Consider the following 25,660-nt stretch of genomic DNA (forward strand, 5'->3'; position numbering starts at 1 on the left):
ACAATGTGATAATATTAGAATAGCCGAGTCTTCATATACAGATTATTATTATAATGTGACTATTTTGACCACAAAGTCAATAAGTCAAAGCTGTTACAGTGGGTTGAAAAAGTATTCACCTCCCTTGAATGGCATGAATGAAATTAAATGGGGGAAAGGAGCTTGTTTTAAATAATGCTGGACAATATAAAACTAAAAAGTGGTACATATATGTATTCACCACTTTCCCCACTCCACCCTTAATATAAATGCTTTGTAGAGCCGCATTTTGCAGCAATAACAACTTTAAGTTCATCTCAATGAGCTTGGTAAATCTAGCCACTGGAAATTGTGTCCACTCTTCATGACCAAACATGTCCAGCTCCTTCAGGTTGGACGGGTGCTGCTTGTGTCCAGGAATCTTTAACCTCCTGAAGCCTTCGTAACGCCAGGTCTGTTTGGCCCGAAGCCACAGAAGGGTTCAAGATATTAAACTGGTTTGTAATAAACTACTGGAGTGTTGCTTCAGCGGTGCGTTCAGGGGCCATTAGCTTTCTGAAAGATGTGCTTCTATCCCAGTCTCAAAACTCTGGAAGACTCTAACAGGTTTCCCTCATGAATTTCTCTGTAATTTGCTCTGTCAACCGTTCTTTCAACTCAACTAGTTTTTCAGCCCCTGCTTTTGAAAAGCGCCCCTGCCGCATGATGCGGTCACCCCCATGCTTTAGTGCAGGAATGATGAACGCTGTTGGGTTCCAACCAGACATAGTGTTGTCCTTGATGGCTAAAAAGTTCAATTTTCGTCTCATTTGACCACAGCACCTTCTTTTACATGTTTGGGGATGAAATTCCAAATTGTCTGCCTTTTTTTTTTTTTTTTTTAACCAATAGCTTTTTTTTCTGGCCACTCTTCCAAGAACCCCAGCTCTATTCAGTGTGCAGTCTAAGAGCTGCCCAGCTCCATCAGGGTTATCTTTGTTCTATTTCGTATAGGCTTCGCCCTTTAAGCCACTAGCGATAGCCTTAAGGGGCTGTGCCTATACTCATAGAATCTGGGGTTACAGTACGTAACCAACGTCTTCTTGCTTGTTTCTCTGATTAAAGCCCTCTTTACCCAATCTGTGAGTTTTGCTGGACGACCCTCTCCTAGCAGGTTTGCAGTGGAGGCATAACCTTTCCATTTCCTAATAAGAAATTTGATGCTGCTCTGTCAGATATTTATGGTTTGATTTTTTTTAACTCAACCCTGATCTGTACTTTTCCACAACTTCGTCTCTAACCTGTGTCTCTTGTATGGAGGAAATTTGCTTTGTTTTTATCAATAAACCTGAGTAAAAAGATTGCATTTCAACGGGTTTATTTTAGCTGTTCAGTACAGGGTGTGGCTCCAAGGGCATTTCCTCTCAGATGTAGTGATAGAGGTATGGGTGTGGTGGTCCTATAACTCAGTCTTGCAAAACAAAAAAATATCTACATAACTAAAACTGGTTGACTACACCCTGGTTCAGGGCCTGAGTAAAAAAATATAGCTGGTCATGGGTATGTTAAATTATACAGGTTTCATACTAAAAAACAGGTTTACAAGAATTTTTTTTGTTGTTTTTTTACACCAGAATCGTTTTTTTCAGATATGCAGCAAATGAAGAGAACAAATAGCTATACATTAAACAATTGTTATAATTCACACTTGCTTGGTGATAGCCATTAGTACTTAAAGGTGTTCAGTTTGTGGTATAACTTCTGACACTAAGATTAGGTGGAATATTTTCTAGAATTATTTAAAGCACGTATTTCCCCTCCCATTTAGTATTTTTGGAGAATTACTGCTTATAATCAAATGAAGTTGTGAGGAAAATAAAATGAAAAGAATATCAGCCCGCTGTAAATTTGCCTTTCAGATGAGATTTAAGCAAATGTGATACTTTAACACTATTGTCATCTCAAATCAACAGATGAAGCGTTTTTTCGGAGCCTGTTAAATATCAGCCCATTTGATCCTGAGAGGAACACAAATCAGAGTTATGGAGTTTATTTTATTTTATTCTTTTTACCACCACTGCTTCTCAAGTAAATACCAGCAGCTTCAGATAACTGGGCCATTATCTCAGCCGGCGTGGAATATATGAACTGATTGAAGCGGTGCAGATGGGAGCGACTGCATCGTGTTGGAAAATGTCATTCTATAACACGGAGGTTTCTGGCCACAGCCTGCATCGTTCTCTCTACATTACGAAGAATTACCAACGTTTTTCGTGTGGTATAAGCTCTCCTAAAGTCGCACGCCTTCGCATTCGGGGAAATTTATTTTTTGTGAGGAATTCCTCACTCCTGTCCTGACTGCTCATGCTGCTACCATCAATCTGCCCAAGCGGCTTTTTGTTTCCCATCACCTGTAGTAAAAACCGCCTAATTTCCATTTTCTTCTCCTAAAAAACTGTTATTAGACGAGCAGCCTCATTTTCATTCTGCCTGACAGTTTTATCTCGCTAACGTTTTATTGAACCAGTAGTTTTTATTACTATGAAAATCAAAGGCCCCGTGAGCCTCTAGCAGCAGGGAGACAGCGTTCTTCTCTCCACCCCTGCATTGAGAAGAGTTCAGATTGAATTGATTGCGAGTCGAAAGTGCATGCCACCTGTAAATTTCACCGTGGGAGCGCGTGGAGATGTTTGGATTGCTCCTCCGGCGTGTGCAGCCTTTCAGCGTGCAGTTCCACTGATTATTTTGGCGTGAGCGCGGGTGTGAAAGTTGCCACAATCAGGCGTTTTTTAAGGACATCTCGCCGGAGAAATTTGTATTGGTTTCAACAATGGCATGATAAATGAGGGCTTGTATCAGCACTGATTAATGAAGTCTTCATTATCTGCTGCTTTCCCTCCTCTTTTCATTCCCGCTCTCACTGGGTTTCGTTGCTTTGCCGGGGTTCTGGCTGCATAGATTTTGCACTTCGTGATGAGGCCGGGAACAATAGGGGAGGATTTTTTTTTTCCTCCTCTCCTCCTTAGCAGTGCTTGTTCTTTTGTCTCCGTCTTCAATGACAGAACGACTGAACCCATGAATGTCACTCTCTTTTTGCCTCAGTTCCCCTTTTTTTTTTTTTTTTTTATTTATTTATTTTTTTTGAGCAAGCAATTCCCATTGATTCTTAACTATGAATGGTGAGCCGAATGAACGGGGAGACATTTCTATTTATAGCACAGCTGACTTTTCACCGTGTGTTGTTTATAAACGGCTAAAACACCAATTCATAAAGTTTCATTGTTATGCATATGGGATTTTGAATGACTAAATGTCAAATTTCGCCACTGTTAGAGGACACTCAGTGTTTAGAACGATCAGTGGTTGTAATGCTACATGGCATATCCCGTCTGATAGTATCTATTACAGAAATTAAATTGCCCTCAGTTAATTTGATCTGGGTTATATTAGACTAATAGAAGTGCACCGTGTGCTGCGCTGAATTTGAATGGAGTGTGGCGGAATTATCCATTCATACGGCGCACAGTCACAACCTCTGGATGTGGAATTGGCTGGGTGTCAAGGCTCTTCGTTTTCCCCTTCATTTGCCGTTTCTCCTTCCTAGCACTCTGTCTTTCTCTCTTTTTCCTTTCTCTGTCACATACTTGGCACAGAAACGTGCGGTAATAACAAGGAGCGGCCACGGTGCAGCAGCGACAAATTCATCACTAAGTGAAATGGATTACTTTAGTCTGGCAGTGCCGCGCGTAAGTGACGCAATATTGGAATCACATACATCGTTCAACTCCACCGACAGAATAAGAAGGAAGAAAAAAAAACATAAAGTTGCTTCCTTGGAGGCTTGTAAATGGGAAAGAGGTCATTTTTAATAACATTCATACCAAATTTCTCAAGGTGCTAATGTGCAGGAGTAAAATATTTCCTCTTTCCTAAACATCTGAAGGATAATAAAACATTCTAGCATAAAAAGTAACTCTTAAATAAGTACTGCATGTTTAAAAGACATATTTATATTCTTTAAACGAAGAAGATGTTGGGTTCTTTAGTTCTGGGGGTTGCGGACCATTAACAAGCCCACTTTGTGGATTCTTAAAGTGCAATTTATCTTATTTTGCAGCCCAGTAGAATAGGTTTACAGGCTTTGATATTAAAATAATTTTCTTTTTCCTCATGCTGTACAATAACACTGTTCCTTTTGCCTCTTTTGTTTTGAAATGCTCTAATTTATTCTGTTTAAAGGAGAACTTCAGGTCTTCAGACCTTAAAACGTAAAATATTTATATCTTACCTGGTGTAGATATCTCTATAAATGGCCTTAAATTGTCAAAATACATTTTAATTTTGACCAGATTGATGAGCTAACAGCTAGTCCGAGCAGGTTCACATCACAATTGGATTGCTGCCATCTAACTGCAAGCTCAATTCTGATTATTTTATGGTGATTTGTGTAAAAATGCTGCTTTACACCAACATCAGTTTGGCATTACATAAGAATCCCAGCAGAAATATTGTAATACTCCCACTAAAATTGCTTTGGAAGTACTACAGCTTTGTATCTGCTATTTGTGTTTGTGAATAACCATAGATTTCTATGTAAAGACCTTTTATAAAAAACAGACAGTGGTGTAAAAGTTAACAAAGCAGCTTTTGCATGAACCTAAACTGTTTGAGATTGGAGTCGCTTTAGTCAGCCGTAGACTGGTTTTGGCTTCTCGGTCTGTTGAATGCTTCTCCAAAATGAGTTTATGACAGGCAAGTCAATAAATGTTACAATTCCACAGAAAAAGATTTACACCATCCGTTTCAGCTCCCACTCAAGAAACGTCAAGTCTGCTCAGATTGAGCTGCTGATTGATCCAAAGTACTGAAATTTATAGCATCTAGTTATTATAATTTTTCTTTTTTTTTAAACTTACCACTCTACCCACTAACCAGGCATTAAAGATGTTTGTTTTTTAGGTAACCAGTGAAAAGCCCAAATCTCCTAATGAAGCATTCAGACAGTTCAGGAGCAGGGTTTTGCTGCCAGAGAATAACTTTCTTAGGTGTAGACTAAGGCTTTGTAACTCCTATTTGACATGCATTAAATGTTACAATATAACGAATTTAAGAAAAATACCCAAAAAGTAAGCTATAACCTCTTGAGTGACAAGGCAGGACTTGACAGGATTCAGACTTGCAACACACAGACGAAGATTTAAGGATTTTTTTATGAACAGACTAGGAGCAGGACCAGAGGCTTTGAACAGCGCACTCACGTGACCGTCTTGGATCGGGACCGGAACTGGTAAGTCCTCCTTAGCTTGATAGCTAGGTGCAGACGGGCTTGTCTGAAAGGGGCTGAGGCGAGAGGGAAAGTCCAGGTCCAGGCAGGTGATCGTTACCGGTGGGTCAGAGAGCAGAAGCCAAATCCAAAATGGGAAAATCCAAAGAGCAAGGTCCAGAAAGGCAAAGCGAGATCGGCAACCAGAAATCCGAGTCCGAAGCAGTATCCAAAAAGGGGCAGGCGAGAGACGTGGGTCGTGGGACAGGCAAGGGTCGAGATCAGGCATGGACATGGAAAGAATGCTGGACATCTACTGGCTGTGAGGCTTTCAATAATCTGGCAAGGCATGACTGGGAGCTGTGAGTATAAATACATGGCAGAACAGGTGAAGCAAATGAAGGTGATTGTGTGGGCATGGTTACATGGGTGTGGCTAGGAACTGGGAAGGTGGAAAGTTACTTGGCTGTGGCATGACTAGAGGCAAGAGGCGTGGCAGGAACAGATGAAGCTGTGACATTGAGGATACATTTGAACGCTTATACAGTCTCTGTTGACAAATTGCTACATTTGCTCTGGACTAATAAAGGTTAAAAAATACAGCAAGACTGCACACATGTTATAAAATCTTTATGGCCATCAAAGATGACACCACGTCTGGAGCAAACCCATCCCTCATCCCCCTGAGAACAACCTCCCTACAGTGAAGCATGGTAGTGGCAGCATCATGCGGTGGGGATGCTTTTTCATCAACAAGGCCAAGGAAACTGGGCAGAGTTGAAGGAAAGATCGAAGGAGCAGAATATGGAGAAAACTGTACACGATTTGTGTTTTCACTGCTAAGCAGCTCCATTTGATGCCGTGGACCAACGTAGCTTGCATTAGCGAGAGAGAATGCAGCGGCCATTGTAGCTTTTGTATAAATGACATCATTCAAGGTGTGTGAGTGGATGAATCACGGCTGTTTTTGTATATTATAGAGCATGCATCATACCGGCCCTCCCATCAATGGTCCCTGGTTGCTAAATGCTCATTTTGAGCTGATTACAAGTTTGTAGCCGTTAGACCTCAGTGTGTCAGCATGGGGGGAAAAAAGCCTGTTCCACAACCGTTCTGTTGATGTCAGTTTCTGCAGCCTTCTTCTCAGTCCATGTGTGTCCATTTGATGGTGGAGATGGTATCTGGTGACACTGTTGGCGGTACTATCACTGGATTGAGGCAGGCTAGCATTACAAGATAGCAAAGAAAAGCAATAGAGACTCTATCTCTACTAGAAAAGGAAGGTGTTTTCACTGCTTGCCACTTTTTCCCTATTACACAGCTTCACCCCTCCACACAAAACCCCCTTTTTCCCCCTAAACTTACCTTTTTATTTTGTGCTGTGTGTGTATGTGTGTGTTTCTCTGCTCCACTGCAGGCATGAGAAATATCTAATCACTGACTTGTACAGCATGTAGCACATTGGACCTGGCCTTCTATTGCCTTAATGATGTATGCACTTACCTACTTCTTTCGCACCCTAATGGCATGAAATGTTATTAAGCCTTTTCCATCCGTTCATTATTGGAGATGTGCATGTTTCACTTTGAGCACTGGCATTAGTTAGTTTTAACAAGGTGTTGCGAGGAGAATAAATAAGGCAGACTGGAGGGAAGGAAAGGTGCGACAGGGATAATATGAAGCAGGCGAAAAAGGTGGGCAAAGACAGGGAATTGAGGTCCTGTACATGATAATTGTACATGGAAGTGCCACGCACACATATACTGTAAGTAGATTATGCAAATTTGTGTATACATTTTCCAATACTGCCACATTTGTGTTTCAGATAGGTTTTAATTTTCATGTCAAGGAACTTCAACTAAACACACACAGATAAGCTGCGTGGATGGCTCTGTCTGGCAGGGCCTGAGCCGGGGGGGGCCGATCAGCGTTAATCATCTCAGTGGCTAAACTCCTTCGCTCACTGTCTACCTTTCTCCATCTCGCGGCGTATGAACTCACGTGAGATTTATGCAAATACGTTCGGCGCGTAACAAACCAGTTCACCAAGTAACCTAGCAACACTCGAGTCAGCTGGTTGGGAGTATGGGTGGGTGTGTGTGTGTGTGTGTGTGTGTGTGTCCATCCCTCTGCTGTGATTTGCATCCTTGAATGCAGCTGCAGTCAATATACCTGCAGCGTTTGAAGGAGTTTAAAAGGAAAAACTGTGTTCTGGGAAATAGTGATCTATCTGTAACAAGAGCAGACCAACAAATTGTGTAATGTTGATTCGTGAGTAACTTTTTTTGCTTGCTTGTCTTTGCTCCTATACATCTTTTATAAGACTGTCCTTTCCTGCATATAAGTTACACCAGGCTATTATTTAGATTCATATATTCTATATAGTTTAAAAGTCATGTTCTTTGGCATTGTTTTAATAAGCAACTAAATAATTTGAAATAAATTTTGACCCATGCTGGCAAAATGGGTCAGCATGAGGACAGGCTGCAGTGCAAAAACTGTGAAAATATAGATTTTTGCCATAATGGAGATTTGAGTAAAAATGAGTCATTAAAGACACCATCCAGCAATCCCAGGAACTAAAATAGCATATAATCTTCCTGATCTACCTTTAAATCAAACTTTTCTAACAGGTATGTCTTCTAGAAATGACCCTTTTCGTTCTAATTCTTTGAAATTGACCATCTTTCTCTGCCGGTTGGAGTAGCGCCAGGAAGTCCCTTCGAATAATGTTTGGCACCCTTCTGAAGATTGTGGATTCCCCTTTTCAAACACAGAGCTGGAATTCCTGATGACGTCACTGCAGGCTGATAAAAATCGAGTTTTCAAACCGGCAGTCTATAAACATAACTGGCTTGTTGCCAGGCCAGGTGATAAATTGCAAAAAATCAGCAAACTATGTCTCATTTTGAAGCTTCTGAGATGGAGAATTCAAAAATTAAAATATAAATATATTATAATAAATTATTATAAGTCAATATTGGAAAATTCCTCCTTGTGACTCCTTTTATCAGTATGGGTCGCAAATGTGTTTTTGTGACAGCCTGTTAGTAGCAAAGTAGCTAAAGTTTCTAATTTATATTGTCCTTTTGCTAATTTGTTTAACACAGCACTGGCTCATCCCTTGAGTTGTGTGCTATTTTAATGGTTGAATGATACGTAGATCAGTGTTAAGTGCCTTAAACAAAAATACTATTTCCTCCAAAAATGGTCAAATTCAAAAGATGAACTTAGGATGAGCTAAAAAAATCGCCAATATCCAAAGAAAACCTTTTATTATTTAAAAGCCTTGGATATGTTCTGCCTGGGTTTTAACATTTACAGTAGGTACTGATCCATATTTTTAACTGAGAACAAGATAATGAAAGAAATAAGCAGATTGCTGAGCCTGCTGTTGGGTGAAGAGCTGTCCAATGAAAGAAAACAACCTAAAGGGGTGAATTTGATCTTGGAAGCAGAAATGGCAAACTTCTTGTAAAATGCCATACAATGACATAAACTCACTGACGGCGGCCAGCTCAGTTTAATATCTCCTGCCGCCATGAAGGACGAGCTAGTTGCCTGTGTCTGTGTGTTCATTTGTCTGTCTGTAAGCAAAATATCTCGTGAACCACAGGACAGATTTGAATGAAACTCTCAGAAAGTCATCAGTGGTCGAACATCTGTAGCTGATTAAATTTTGGAGTCACCTCAATTCAACATGGCTGCCACAACAAGCTGACTTTAGGAAACGCAAAAGTGTTTAACTCAGTCAGTTTCACGGATGTTGAACTGAAATTTGGTCCGGTAGTAGCTGAGAGTGATTCTCAACATAAACTCTGAGCTCTAACAGATCACATGAGATCTTTATTTAAAACTTTAGCATGCAAGGCAGAGGGCAATATAAAATCCTTCAAGAAACACTTGTTTCATTAATTAAATTGTATTTATAACAAATCTTTTACTAATTTTAAATAATGCAGACTTTTGCCAAAAATTTAAACATAAAAAAATGAATAAGCTTTTACAAAGAACAGTTTAGACTTTCAGCAGCTAATTGGAAAGGTGCTCCAGGATCCAAAACCACCCCCACACCCCTTTGTGTGCTTTTGTCACCCAGTCGTCCACAGCAGATAACAATCAGGTCATTGTTAACTGGACTAAAGAAGTTCAGACTTCTGAGGACTACGCGTTCTTCCAAGTTGGAAAACTGGAGGCAAAGAGTGTGACTTGGCACCAGGAGAAGTGCGTGCGTGGCGTATATAAATGTGTAAATGTGAGTGAGGTATCAACAGTTCTACGTCTCTCAAGATTAACAGTTGAGAAAGCAAATAAATTAAAATCAAGTGGTAATTTATAAAGATTTATGATGCTTTTTAATGATGCAAGAGAAATATAAAGCTGAAGAAAGAAGAAAATCTTTGGGAACCACTGCCTTATGGGAACCAAAACCCAGTCCTAATACCGTGAAATGTCATTTCTGGGTTAGAGTTAAGGTGTGAATTGAATTTAGGTTAGGGTTAGAGTTAGGCATGGTAAATAATAATAGCCCAAGGACTCCAAAGCACTTCACACTACAAGCAGTCATCATTCATCCATCCATTCATCCATCCACACACTGATGGTGGTAAGCTACATTGTAGCCACAGCTGCCCTGGGGCGGGCTGACAGAAGTGAGGCTGCTATTACACCACCACCAGTAAGCAAGGCAGGTGAAGTGAAGTGTCTTGTCCGATATCTGAGGCTGAGACGGACAGATGGACGGGGTGGCTGAACTGGCAACCCTACAGGATAAACCCCTGGCAACCCTGGTCCTGGAGAGCCACTATCCTGCATGTTTTCCTTGTTTCCCTGCTCCAACACACCTGATTCAGTGGTTAAATGGCCTCTTCATGTTCTGCAGAAGCCTGTTAATCACCCATTGATTCAAATAAGGTGTGTTGGAGCAGAAAAACAATGAAAACATGCAGGATAGTGGCCCTCGAGGACCAGGATTGTCTACCCCTGGTTTAAAGTAAGGGTTTGGGTTAGGCAACAGAAATGAATGGAAGTCCACACAATGTCCTAACAAGAATAGAAATACAAACTTGTGTGTGTGTGTTTAATTGGTCTCTATCCTGTGGTTTCTGTCGTAAACTGAAAGGTTTAGAGGGAAAGAACAGGAAGCAACCCTTACAGTCAGAGAGGGAGAAAAAGAAAGATGGATGAAGAAATGTAATAATTGATGAGTTTTTTTACGATGTAAATTTCTGCTTCTTTGCATCATCTTTCAACCACCTTGAAATTTTTTCTGTCTCTACTTGATTAAAAAAAAATCTTCCAATCCTTTAAATGCACCCAGACAAGCAGTGAGCTTCTGGATGTCTTGTGCTATGGAAATTCTCCCAGACACTTTTTAATATCCCTCTCTCGCTCTCATTTTCTCAATGGGCACCAGATAAAACATGAGATAAAAAAGAGGAAGACAACATGGTATGTTAGCTATATTAGGAGCAGCCTAGGTATTAGGGATACAAATAACAGAGACACAGTAATAACTCTGGATATAAAAATTGAAATGCAAAAACTTGCAAGTTACCAGGAATTCCTGATCCTCCAGCCTTGTCTTTTTCTGGAACCAAACCCTGAAGTGCTAAGAAATACAGAGTGTCAAGTGGTCAAAGATAAGGAAGCTACTTGAGCCGTCACACGTGTGAAGAATGGACCAGAAACCGTACATGGACTGGTCAAAGGTTTCAGCTTTAATGAAGTTTGTTGATGGAACTCTGATTAGTTCACTCATGAATTTAGAAAACCAGTTCCTGTTAGACCTTACTGTGGTGAAAGGAGGCAAATATGGAGTAAAAATCGAGCTGACGGGATGTTTTCAGTTGATTTTGGACATAACTTTATTACAAATCCTTCCGCCAGTTTCTAGAGGATACAATACTTCATATAGAAAGAAGTCTAAAGGTTTCAGGAAAGGTCTGCAGGATCATGTTGATCCCTGCAGGTCCTCTGGTGCTTTGCTACCATTAAGGGTTGACAGATAAAAGTCGTGTTCTTCATCCTCATTGACTGAGAACTTTCAGGCTGTTTTAAAGTCTAAGACATACCATGAAGAAGAACAAGTCAAAGCCAGGTCACATTTATTTATATAGGACTTTTCAGCAACAAGGCGGTTCAAAAAACAGCTGACCTCTTTAAACAGCATTGTAGCCCCTCTTCGCACTAGATGAGCACCCCACTACGTTCTTTACGACCTTTCAGAACATGATTGGACCCTAATTCAGTACTAAAGCTGCTATGCTTTTAGTACTCGCCAAATAGGTGTTTCCTGCTATCTTTCACATCCCCAAGATGCTCTTCTGGGTCGCCCACCTTGGCATGACTCTCTTGGACCGCATTACAGTGGAGCTTTGGGTGTCACATCTGTGCTAGGTTGTTTCCACAACTCGATTGTAACGTTAGCTTAGCTCCAGTGTGGGAATTCTAAACGACTAAGCCACAACGGTGTGTGTGGACCCCATGTCATGGATATACTGTCAATAAGATGAAAACAGCATTGGTAAAAAAAAAAAAAAAATTGTGTATGCTCAGATCCATTGTGGATCTATCACATTTCAGCAAGACCCTGCAAAGATCATCCATATTCTGCCTGATTTTTATATAACCAGTGTGAAGAGGCTGTATTCTGACATCTGCATGGAAGGTGACGATTACGACAAACATTCAAAACTCTCTTCAATGATAAATTTTTTATTTTTTTTTAAACTGGTCCACAAGCAGCTGAAGTAGGCTGGCTATACTAGGCTTTAGAGATAGGGTGGAAAGTAGTCAGTTGCGACGGCTCGGGCGTCTGATTAAGATGCCTTCTGGGTTCCCTTTGGAGGTTTTCCAGGCATGTCTCACTGGGAGGAGACCTCAGAGTGGACACAGGAATTATGTATCCTTTCTGGCTTGGGCACTCCTTTGGGTCCTGCAGGAGGAGCTGGGAAACAAGACGTTTGAGTCTCATTCCTAAACCTGTTGCCTCTGTGACAGAAAATGGATGGTCCAAATCCACCTGTATTCGTTTCAAAATTAGAAATGTGGGTACAAAGATGGAAACAAATGAGAGGTGGTCAACAAAAGAATGTCCACAACGTGGGATACAATTTCAGAAGCTTTGCACAGAAAAGTAGGTAGGTGTTTTTTTTAAAAAGATTGGCCTCTCGGCTCACTAGTCGAAAACACTGCAATGAAAAATCAGCCTATTTTCGTGCAATTTTAAATCGCCAACTAGTCTCCAACAGTCGCAGCCTATAGGAAGGCTGCGGTCACGTCTGATTGTACACAGAGGAAGAAACTGGCAAACTTGAACGATGGAAGATTCATGGAAGTTAATAAAAGGATCTAAAATTATTACCGCTGATAAAACCAAGTTAGGGAAATTTATTTTTTGTAATTAGGTTGGATAAAAAGTCTGCACAATAACAGTTGCCCTATAATTTTACTGACAATTTTCCCGAAAGTCCCTTTTCTTTGGCAAACATTCAGCTTTGAGGCTCTCTAAACAGCTTAAATTAACAGAGAGTTTTGTGAACGTTCTCGATAAGAATCAGATCTGAAGGGTACAAATTGCCTTTAACTATGCACGCACGGCGCGTTCGTGCGCTGCAGGACTCTCCAGCAGAAGGTTAGGGCCTAATGTGTAATCACTGCCTCTCTGAATGGGCCTGTTATGCTATTCTCACATCGCCTTTGATCACTTTCCGCTCTCATGTTATCTGAGAGGGAAAATGAAGGCCAAGTACAAGTGAGCAGCCCTCTGCTAAAGTAGTGTTGGTATTTTCCTTCTCATTAGGTCACAGCCAGAAGCCCTCTCAGGCGGCTTTCAGTGGCATAAACATACAGCTTAACGCTAAGCGTGTGTTTTGTCATTAGGTTCGCAGAAACAAAGGTGAAACGGAGCTGTTCTTTAAAAAAAAAATTAAATAGAAGAGAGAAACATTCACCTGGGGAGCACTTATTTGTTGTCATTACTATGAATGCAAAGCAGATGAGAGCTTAAAATAGACATTTATTACAATCAGGACACAAATTCTGATACAATTTTTGCTGTAAAGTAAAAGTGTAGAGAAGGCTGTGGTACCTAAAGTTGGGGTCCAGACCCCATTTTGGGGGTCTTGGGGTCTTGAGATGATTTCCACATAAAAATTTTGAATGAAAATCTATCGCTAATTGCATTTTCTTTCCTAGAATTGCTACAAGATATAAAACCATGTTTTATTCCAGTCAAAATAGTCTAATGGTTGTTGTTATGTACTTATTTATTTGGCTTAAATGCCACGTTTTCATACTTTAACCAACATCTCTCTTGTGTCTGTTTTTCGGCCTCTTAAAGCCATTTTAATCACTTTTACCTACAGCGTGCATATTTCCACCGCCTTCTTGTTAAATGAACCTTCGGCCAACAAGAAGTCTGTTGCAACAGTGCCTTCTCCTGAAGGGCAATCATGTAACTGCTTGTATGCATGTGTTTGTTTGGCTGCCTGTCGTGTACGTCCACAACTGATGAACCTTTGGTGTCAGCCCCATTCAAGATGGCCACTACAGCTAATCAGCCTTAGCCAACACTGAAATGGCTACAACCCAGTCAGTTCTGCAAGGCGTTGAGCTAAAATGTGATGTGGTGGTAGCTGAGAGTCACCCGCAACACGTACCCTGAGCACAAGATTTGCTTAAAACTTCAGCAGGTAAGGCAGAAGGCGATATGCATTTTTACAAGGAATGCTATTTTCATTATATACATAATATCTCCACTTCCTGTATCTTCTGCCCTCATCTTTGTATGTGTTGATGAGCCGCAGTCAGCTGTCCAACGAAGCGTCGCGCTCAAATCTTTTCCCGTTCGCCTTCTCAGGGTCACCCTTCAAATATTCCATCTTTCTCATCAGCCTTGATTCTTCCTGGATTATAATGGTTTAGTTACGGCAGTCACAGCTTCAGAGGAGAGAGTGTGTGTGTGTGTGTGTGTGTGTGTGTGTGTGTGTGGGTGTGTGTGTGTGTGTGTGTGTGTGTGTGTGTGTGTGTGTGTGTGTGTGTGAATGTGTGTGTCCATATCAGAGAGAGAGAGAGAAAAGGCAAAAAAAAACAATAAAAAAAAATGAAAATAGATCACTGATGGCAAAAAGCTGAGAAAAGCAACTTAGTCTTCCTGCCAGTTTCCCAGCATGCGTGCCTTTGTCTGGCACCGATGGCGGAGCGCGCCAGCACAAAGCTGAGCCAATCACATATTCACACATTTCACTATTGTCTGTCCCGCTCCCCATTATGGCTTTGCGGTGTGCCAGCGGTTAATAATATCTTTGAAGTCCGCTCTACTGGCACATATTGATGAAAACTTCCCCATTGTTTGACCGCGGCTCTGTACGGGTTCTGTGCAGATTCCCCTCATGTCTTCATACACGGGTCGACATATCTGCCTGTGACCACACTGTAGCCCGGTTCATTGTATCAGCAGTCAAACAAAGCCCGTATTCAGGCGCACAATACCCACTGCCTCGCAGTATTAGTCTGTTTCAATAAAAAAGCTGGGCCGACCGGGCCAAGTGATGCACTGCCGCTGTCTCCCATTAGGATAGAGTCTGGAAACAAAGTAGGAAAAACACACTTTGTGCTGCTGAGTGTTTACTGTTGTTAGCCGGTTCGCTAACAATGTCTGTCCTTTAAAATCTATACATGTTTTAAACTCTTATATGGGTTTCTGTTTGATGGATTTACCTGTTCATGTGTAAATCCAGAACATCAACATATATTAATAACTGTACACAGGAACGTGATGCAGAAGTCGAAGCAGCACAAGCGCCCTCTGTAGGCTAATTGCAGCATAGGTTTACCTCCATGTAAATGAATGGGTCGTATCCCTGATTGAAAACTAAAAGTACGCCTCAGATATTTTTTTCAAGTCTCAACTTCTGTGGTTTCGTGTTGCTCCTACCTTGCTGCTGTAGGTTCAAACATTCATGTTTTTTAAAAAACATTTAGTCGTAAGCAGATTTTTGATGCCTCGTTTTTCACTGTAGTACAGAAAGAATGACCTGGACGCAAACACCGATTTTCTAAAACGGGCACCATCGGAAGGTTTGTGTTCCAACTGGTGGCGAGAGTCGAACAGAAGGTGCTGATCTGGGTGGGTTGGTTTCCTGCAAACCTGTTGTGCACCAAACAGTCCAACAAACGCAGGGCTCTCTTTTCCACTTCCTCCTGCAGCGCTCGAGACCCCGTGGCACATCTGTGAGTTTCGTCTAAGTCCAGAAAGAACTACAGAGTTGAAACTGTGCTGCCGAAACCTGTCCCCATCACTGATTGATTGAGCCGTTACACATTTACACTTTTATACACACAAATATCCACAAGAAACAGAAATAAGAGAAATTTGAGTATTATCTCTGCTCCACCAAAGAGAGTTTTGCAAAAGCAGAGTAAAATCACCACATTTACTGCAGGTCTTTATCCCGACTTTGTGCAAAGGCATATTTTTAAACAGAAATATTAATTAAGCAATAGTTGTAAATAATAAAACAACTGTGATCATTAGCCCTTATCAGGATAATTGTGGAAATAACATTAATAATATCAGCAATTCCTTCTGCTATGTGTTGAAATTTTCGGTTTAGAATCACCTCCTTAAGGTCAGCGTGTATTTTTCAGCAACATGGAAGCAACAGATTGTGCTGATACTTTGTGAGCTCCGGTAATTAACAGAATATGAGTAAAGAGGGAAATGAACACGTTGTTAAAAGGTGTGAATCGCTCACACTTGTTCTTTTGGGGCTTTTTTTTTTTCCATTAGGAGGTTGTGCATTTTGAAAACTAATCTAAAAATTGCTTGTGATTCTCAAATTATATTTTGGCTTGAAATGCCCAATCATGAGCTTGGTCTCTTCAAAACCAGAGAGATACGTCTTTACGTCTAAACCTAAACTTATCCAGGTTGTAGTAATCACTGGATGGATTTTAATGAAACTTTCAGAACCTAACCACTGCATGCACATCTTGATCTGATTAACCTCTGGAGTCATGCCAATTCAAGATGGCTGCTACAGCTAAGCAACCTTAGAATACGCAAATATGGCTCTAACTTAGCTAATTTTGTAAATATTGAACTAAAATCTGGTGTGGTGGTAGCTGATAGTCCTTCATAAACACACCAGGTCTCACAAGATCTTTCTTTAAAACTTTTGGCATTACCTGTTGGAGACAGCCTTGTCTGTCTGTTAGCAAAATATCTCCTAAACCACTGAATGGATTTTGATGAAACTCTCAGAAATGAATCACTGGATGAACATCTATAACTGATCAACTTTTGTAGTCGACCCAATTTAAGATGGCCACCACAGCTAATTGAACTTGGAAAACACACAAATGACTGTAGCTCAGTCAATTTCACAGATGTCGACCTAAAATTTGGTGTGGTAGTAGCTGATAGTCATTCACAACACATACTGTAAGCACTAACTGATTGTGTGAGATCTCATGACGTTGTGTGACATTACGCCTAATGTTATTTTCAAGGTTTGACAGAAACAACTATAACTTCCTTCAGGGAATGCTAGCTCCTTTTTAATTTGAAATTGTTCCACTTTAGACGATTCTATCCATTCCAGTTTTTTCTGCTGGGCTTGTTTAATCTAGTTGTTCTGGGATTGTTTACTCGTCTGCCAGCCGTGGGACAACAAAAATAAATTAGATGCCACCCAGCACTCTTGTAATTATCTTTAATTGTGTACCCCACCTGCAAAACGATAGATTTAGGAATGTTTTTCATCTAATCCTGCGTAAAAACGCACATTTCTCAAAACACTATCGTTATTCCCTTCCGAGATTAATTAAAGTGCATAAACTAATCAAAAACTACTTTGCATTATTCATGCCCTCTGCCATCAGTGGGTCAGGCTTCATAACCCATCACTGCTCATTCCAGTCTGATCTGCCAGATCTAAAAGTCTTCTTTATTAAGTCTTCCTGGATAAATTAGAATCGTGGCAAAAGTTTAATTCCTCGCGATCGAATTACGTGCTCCTTCATTGGCTCAAGATGTTGCTGTCCATTGATCTTCATGCAAATCTGCTACCAAAGTTTTCATCTAACCTGACAAAAAAGTATATTTAAAATGAAAACAAAAAACAGCATTCATCAATTCATCTTCCCCAGATGTTGAGTGTACAGTATCCCACTGATGTGACGTACCTTTTGACCCAGTATTTAAAGAGACGACGGAGAGCAGGAAGCCTCAGCTGTTAGCAAAGTGGGTCAAAGCAGCCGGCGTGATCACATGAATATTTAAAAGGAAACAGCTTCAAACCGAGGCCTCGCGACCAACCCTGTCCATGCCGAGCGGTGTTAAACAACGAGAGGACGTTAAACAGCTCCGAGTGAGCTGCGACTGGGTGTTTCGGACGGGGGAAAGGGGAGGGGGTTGTAGAGCTGTCTGCAGAGCAATAGAAATGTAAAGAGAATGAGACAGAAGCGTGTAGCCTAAATGATGAAGGTGCATTTCGGTCGAAGATTTGCGAGGCGTCTGGAAACATAAAAGAAAACCAGGGAAGAAGAAAGCTGGGAAAGATCAAAGAAGCACCTTGAAGTCTTTGTGTGGAATCGGCCGTGTGCATAATGAGTGGACATAAAACTGTAATACCTCAATTATCTACATTCGCTGACAGAGTTAAGCACCCGGACGAAGTGGCGAAAGTGAAATGAGCGTAGACGTATTGAAAGGTCATGTGACTGTAGTCCGATGATTATAACATCAGATTAGATGGAGGGCACGGACACACGGCTGGCTCCATGTCTGCAGGGTGTGGCACCTCTTCTGGTCTTGATACAAACAGGAATTCAGTACGGAACAAAAAGTCATACAGCCGCTTTTAGCATGCCGGACCGCAGTTACAACAGGTCCTCAAGATCCTGCAGGCTGGCTCGGGGTCTGAGCTGATTCCATGCATGTTTGAGTGGCTGACCATGGGAGGGCGTCACCATGATGCAAACAGGAACCTGTGACGTGTGTGGTTTGGGTGTTGTCTTGCTGAAAGACTGTAGCAGGGTGCTGTCTTACTAGGGGGAGAGACATGCAGACGCAGGGTGTCACTGTGGTAGTCCTGCGCTGTCAAGGTCCCCAAACTACTGTCAGAGACGACCTGAAGTCAAATCCTCTGACTCTCTGTACAGCGGTGCCATGTGTGCACACAACGGTCCTCTGTGGTAATGCACAGAGGACCATCAGTCTGGACCTCCTGGTTCTGACACCACTCTCAATATAGCTGTCTTTGCTTTATTGTTAATGGCAGCCAAGAACCATGAGACTGTGACCACGGCAGTCTGGCTGAGACACAGTGCTGGATGCAAAGAGCCCAATAACTGAGTCTGGCTGACAGGTGCAGATATCATTGGGTTCTGTAATGCTCAGCACACAATGCAGTGCCCCCCAACCAGAACTTTCACTATGTTTGTGGGTGCCCTCGTGTTTCAACATAGAGGAACTGTGACATTAGCACACCTCACATGTTGGGCAATTGCCTGATACGACCACCCAACCTCCAGAACACCCACAGCACCACCCCTATCAAACGTCATCAAATGCTGTCTAATACCAGACATTTGTGTCTGGTGACCTTCACTCAGTCTTTGACTTACTGCATGTGGACCAAATTATGTCCAGATCAGACCAAACCTTCTACGTCACACGTGTCAAACTCAAGGCCCGCGGGCCAGATCCGGCCCTCCGTAACATTTCATCCGGCCCCCAAGATAACGTTTAGATTTCATTAGGTCCAGCCCTCTAGTCTGGGACAGATCGAGTCTCTGATTCTTATTTTGCTTAAAAAAAACTGAGCCTAATTAGTGAAATTTTCTCTTGGCAGTGACTTAGAAGCCAACAATATATAGTTTTAATTTCTGTATGATCAGGTTTTTGTTGATGGCTTTTTTTAAAATCTGTTTTATTGTTAAAAAATTCATTTAAAAGCTGAGTGAGGCGTAAGAAATGACTGCTAATGATGTGCTTTTTGAAGTTTGATCTATTTGTCTTTGTTCATTAAAGTATGTTTGCTCTAAATTCTGTATAATCTGTAACTGGGTAAACGTAATTGATATTTCTATATGAATGATTTGACATAATACATCTAAAACCAAGGTTAATTTATGTAATTTTTAATAAATATTGATCGTGATTTTCCCTTGGCTAGGACCAAATTTTCAATTTTGGCCCCCTTGCGTCACTGGGTTTGACACCCCTGTTCTACGTGCTTCACAGGTTTTTTGTTTTTTTTACGTTCTTTCGTCAGCCGAGTGTACTTGGAAACGGTGAACAGACAACACTGATGGAAGTCAAAGTGTTCGAGGCCCAAACGGAATGTAAATAAACTTTGTAATTAACTCGACAAAGATCGCTGACAGCCACAGAGACGTACTGACAGGTTACAGGAAAAGAAAAAAAAAAACAATGAAAGATTTGATGTCGAGGAGGGAGAGAGATGACTGGAGGATGGATGGAAGTAGGTCAGGAGAAGAGACTGAGAGGATGAAAGAGAAAAGGATGTACGGGGAAAAGACAGCCAGCATGAAGTCGGGTCCTTTCTACCTTACTATACGTTCAGTTCTCCGTGTGGATCCGTGTCTCTTGCTGTCTGCGTGCACACCCACGTGTGAAGGCGTTGCCCTGGTGTTTCTGTGACTGACAGCTCCTTGCCGGCAGCCCCTCCAAAGCCAAAGACTTTATAATAAACAGAACATGGTTTAATTTACTCCTCCGGGCGGAGCAGCGCTGCTCACTTTGCTGTTGATTCGTAAGCCGGGACACACTCACAACTCACTGCACTGCAAAAAAAAAAAAAATCTGTCACAACAAGTTACTTGATCTAATGTTCAGACCTAAAGTTGAGTCATGGTTAAAACATGAGCTGGTACTGTCATCTCAAAATAATGTTTGTAATTTACCTAAAAGTATTTCAGTGCTTTACAACTTGTACTTGTTAAAGAAAATATATAAATATCTTTATGCAGTTGCAGAAATAGAACCTACATAAGAGTTATCCAGACACTGATAACCTAATATTTCTCTGATAGTATGAATCTTTTTGAATTTACACAAATAATTTATGCTAGCACTGACATTGTCGGCGCTGTCGTTATCAGTGCTAGACTGTATAAGTATTTGGTTTTAGCCCAGGGGTGTCAAACTCCAGGCCTCGAGGGCCGCTGTCCTGGGAGTTTTAGGTTTATTCAAATGGTTTAATTACCTCCTCACCAAATCATCAGGTTCTCCAGGAGCATGGCAACAAGTCATCCATTTAAAGCAGGTGTTTTAAAGCCAGAACACATCTAAAACATGCAAGAGAGCGGCCCCCGAGGAATGGAGTTTGACACCCCTGTTTTAGCCCATTTTGATTAGCCTTTATCTCGAAGAAGGGAAAGAGTGACAATAATACATCACAGAAATTCAGTTTATCTTGAAAAGTACATTTAATTCTCATCTCCTAATCTATAACATTTCTTTAGGGGGTTAATATCACTTTTTGTTTTAGATTTGCATACTCTACTTTTTTTCCATGTTTTCCACCTTTTTATGCCTTGTGTTTCTATGGTGTATTGAGTTAGATGACTTTAGGAAAATAACGTCACAACTTTGCTTCCTTACATATCTGATACTCCAACATACTTAGTAACCCCGCCTGGTTGCCACAGACTTATTAGTCAAGTCAATAAATGTAGTACGAACGTAGCAGTGTTGAAACATTACGTACACCTCACCCAATAACAGAAGTTACGTAGCAGTGACCCAACAATACCATTACACAACCTCAAGCTCACTATGCAGTCGCTCTGCACTGGAACGCCATTGTGGCAGTTTTCTGGGTAATAGGCTTCGCCCTCGTTTGTCCTTCTTATGTTTCTCATTGGATCTGCGTATCAGTGGTATATTTCATGGCGTTCTTGGCATATGTACCACACAAATACATGCAAGAAGAGAACAATACACCAACAAAAACAGTGAGATGATTGGATCACTTATTTCGTCTCCTCATTCATACACCAGTAAGCATATTGGTGGGCAGTGGGGGTACAGCATCTTGCCCAAGGACACTTCGGCACACTGTAGTAGCTACGGGTAGAACCCTTAACCTTCCGATCGGAGGATCACCACCCTACCCGCTGCGCCATGAACATATCAACTTTGAAACTTCCCATATAACAGAAGTTACGTAGCAGTGTCCCAATAATTACATTACAGTCTTGTGCTACACTGCAAATGCTCTGCCTGCACTGCCAAAGTATTTTGGTGTACTTGTGGTGCTTTTATGTGTAATAAGGGTTAAATATGACGTAGTTCTTGATGCCATGATGCCATGTTCATGATGTGCGCTGATATAAGACCGTGCTTTCTCTACTTGTCACTAATTCCACAAATATGGAGCTGGGAGAAACTGGTGTTGCAAGGTGCTGTTGTGGGTTTTGTTTGGAGAACAGAAGACATTTTTCTAGACTGAGATCTGCTGGAGTAGGTCAACAGAGACCACGACAAAGAAGAAGAACTAGATCAGGGGTGTCCAATCCTGGTCCTGGAGGGCCACCGTCCTGCAGGTTTTACTTGTTTCTCTGCTCCAACACACCTGATTTGAATCAATGGATGATTAACAGGCTTCTGCAGAACATGAAGAGGTGATTTAACCACTGAATCAGGTGTGTTGGAGCAGGGAAACAAGTAACACATGCAGGATGGTGGCCCTCGAGGATCAGGATTGGACACCCCTGAAGTAGATGCTGATGGTGGGTGAGACCATGGTTAGATGCTGACAGAAGACTGTATTTTAGCTACAACCACAGGCCCAAGGAAGAATCGTGACAAAAAATGCTAGTAAACACGACAGAACCGCTGCAGCAATGTCACACATAAGAAAGCATTGCAACAGCAAAAGAAAAAAAACTCAACAATAAGAAAATTAGGCCACGGTGACATAGTGCACCTTAATTTTCCTGCTTTTCAACCCGATATATTCACAACCTATGTAACAAGAATGTATCATGAACATTACACTTATATGTCATAAGACATTATTTTAAAATACGCCAACATACAGTAGCCTTTGTCTGCAGTGCTGCACCACTTCTTTTCAAAACTTGTCTGAAAAATTCTCCTTAAATCTCTGTCTCTTTCAGGGCCCCCCCCCCTTCCCGAAAGGCTCCTTTTGCTCAAATTGCTCAAAAATGGGAGCATTAGAGCTAGTTGCTGAAGTAGGTCAAAGCAGCTTTTTAGGCAGGAAACATGCAGATGTTCCACAGCGATGTAAGTAAGTAAAAGAAGAGGCGCCCGAACCAAACAGACAAAGTGTCACAAGCAGTCACTGTTTGTGTTCTGGAGTGTGGCCGCAGAAGTGTGCAGAAAACGCTGAAAGGAAGAACGTGGAAATTAAAAGTTCTTTTCTTTTGGTTTTGAAGGGAAGTTAATTGGTTTTGATTTGTATATTTTCCAAGGGAACACACGTGCCGCCCCTTAAAAAGACGTTAAATAAGAAGTGGCCCGGTCCACCCAGGTGCCACAGCTGTCAGAAATCTGTTCACGGTGGGAATCTGACTCGGAGAGGCCCGTCGTCTCGGCTACACCAATGACACAGCTCGGCTGGGCTGAGTTTTCTCCGTGGCGCCTCTCATTCACCCAATCAAAGCGGACAGGCCATGCTCTATTTAATGATTATCCCAGCATCTGTCCCCCGTCTCTCATGTCTGTGTGCGGCCAGCAAACATAAGGTGGAGAAGAAAAAAAAAACACACTCACACGATCCAGCTGAGCGGCTCGATTCGGGCTCTCATCGAGCAATTTCGTCTCCATTTACTCAAATTTAGAAAAATGGCGGCAAACGCTCGCGGGCATTACGAAGCGATTGTGTGGCCGTGATTCGTTACGTAGTTCGCAAAGAGGTGGTGCGTAGAGGATGTGGTTACAGCTGCAGCATTTAGTGGCAGTTCAATAAAGTTCATGATTACGACATTTAGAAAGTAATCTCCGTTGTTATCTACGCACGAGCCACAGATGGGTTCCATGCTGCCCTAAAGCCATAGCAACCAGACTGTGAGGATAATGAGGCTAATAATAATGCTACATCAGTGCTCTTCAATTAAAATTTTGCCACCTAAATGCATTTTTCCTTAAGCAATGGTCTAATATTTTACACCAATGCCAATTTATTTTATTCTTGTTTAGAGGTTAATTAAGGTGGAAAGAGGGGGAAAGAAAATGTTTTATAGTTTTTTTCTATATTTTGAGGTGCCTGTGACATGGCAAAAGTTGTTGTTTTTAGTTTTGAGAGCTATGATTACAGAAATAAAAAGTCTATCCCTGTTATCCTGCTGCGCCGATGGACATTCAGAGACTGTGTCAGGATTCTGGTGGATCCGTGGCCACACTTGCTCAAATAGTTTGCGATTAATTTTGGACCAACGCTCCAAATTTACATATTTTAATATTCACCACTGCCTCTGAGCATATAAGCAAAACAGGTTTTAAACTCTCCACTGAATGCATCTAGAAAGACTTTGTCCAGTTTGGATAAATGAAACTGTAGTTTATTTTTTTTAGTTTTTTTGTGACAGCCAAGCCTATTTTCTTCACTCAGGTATTGTTTTGTCAGGCTTTTACCTCTCCGAAGGGGTTGGCTTTGAGAAAAGTGAAGGGAAACCACAGGCCAGCTGTGGAAATTACCGGAAAAGCAAGAAAATGTGTGCAAGTATCAAATGAACCAAATATTCATAGTGTTGAAAACTACAAATTTCTCTTGCCCAACGATGGATGGATGGATGGATGGATGGATGGATGGATGGATGGATGGATGGATGGATGGATGGATGGATGGATGGATGGAGAAGGTTTCATTAAATCTGTTGTTAGATTGGAAACAACCCTTTGTTTCTCTAAGACGCCCTGAGATGATTCTGTCAACCGGATTCCTACAAACAAACTGAATAAAATCAGTTCAGACGCAACCAAAGAGCAACAAAAGAAAAAGAAAAACTTCACAAAAAATAAGATTAGAGGGGGAAATACAGTAATAACTCAAGAAGCAGAACAAAAAGCAACAGATCGAACGCAGTTATGTTTAACAAAATACAAGGAAACAAAAAAAAACAGCTGCGTTTGTCAAAAAGGGACATTTTAAAAACACATTTTGGGAAAAATAAGTATACATTTACTCTACAATTTTCAAAATACAAAACCTAACATGACACACCAAGAACGCATCATTTCCGAAAACGCACATTTCACAGAACGTCACTGTCTTCAGGGAATATTCGTGTTTTTGTGTTGATCCACAGAACTATTGTAATTTTATGCTCAGTGAGTGAAATCACAGAGATTTATGAAAGAGTCCGGATGCTTGCTGCCACTCCTGTGTCCTGCGCGTTAGGATGGCAGCGATCAGTAAACTCGCCTCAGCTGCAGATCTAAAAAGAATCAGAGATTCCCTGCAGGCCTGGGTGGAAAACCAAACCGGCAACCAGGGAGTGCCAGGATGTGAAATGTCAGAGAGGGACAGAGGAGCTAAACAGAAGAACAAGCAGGGGGGCGGAAAAAAACTAAAAAAAAAAGCCAAATGAGCTGTAAATAATGGTTTATCACAGTCTGTGGGATGAATGGTCTCTACAGCCCTGTTTGTTCTAGGTTAGGTAAGAAATCAAATTGAGTCTTTTTTTTACTTTCTGTGTGATTTGTTACTAAGTGAAACTATTCATTTGTGTCTCACGCAAGCAGAGATTTTCGGAGTTGGTTTTTGACAGCTGTACTCAAGCTGAAGTGAAATTTTAAATGGATTCCACCTCTGCTTTTGCCGCCCAAACACAGATCGTCTCAGTCTCTTTATGCAGATTTGGTCCATCTGCTGAAGATGTACAGATTGTTTTAAGTGGCTTTGCAGGCATCATACTGTCAGCAAAAATGCCCGAGCATTTGTGTCCCTGTATCATTCTTGTTTGTTTGTTTATGAGCACCAGCATCTATTTCTTTTTGTGTGTGTGCCCAATGAGGAGAGGGTCTTTGCAGCTGCCTGGAGGAACAGCGCTGCGTCTTTTTTTTTATTCTCGAAGCTTTTTTTTGTTCAGCCGCTACAGCCGCATCTGTTTGAAAATCTTTGACATTTTCAGAAAAGCCCTGATGTCATCGTATTTTTTTTTTTTTTTTTTTTTAGAGAACCAAAATATGGGCCAATAACCAGAGTGATCGTGTGAATGGAACGTCTGCCCTGAGCTGCATGATATGTCGGACTGAAATGATCACAGTAAAGACAGGAAAGCAGATCAGGCAAACATTAAACGGTTCTGGTAATAGGATTAGCTTCTAATGTGATGACAAAGTGAAACAATTTGTTGAAATGAAAATGGCCCGTAGTTTGTCTTATCGATGACAAGTCCTGCATAGCCCTCTGAAGAGAGTCCTACTAAAAACTAATA

At 41.3% G+C, this 25,660-nt stretch overlaps 1 protein-coding gene across 2 annotated transcripts in view; it reads left to right on the forward strand.

The window, feature by feature from the left end:
- dlgap3 (discs, large (Drosophila) homolog-associated protein 3) overlaps positions 1 to 25,660 on the forward strand; it is a 152,236-nt gene that overhangs the window by 103,142 nt on the left and 23,434 nt on the right. The window lies entirely within an intron of this gene.

Source organism: Kryptolebias marmoratus, linkage group LG5, assembly GCF_001649575.2.
Source record: "Kryptolebias marmoratus isolate JLee-2015 linkage group LG5, ASM164957v2, whole genome shotgun sequence".
Lineage (NCBI taxonomy): Eukaryota > Metazoa > Chordata > Actinopteri > Cyprinodontiformes > Rivulidae > Kryptolebias > Kryptolebias marmoratus.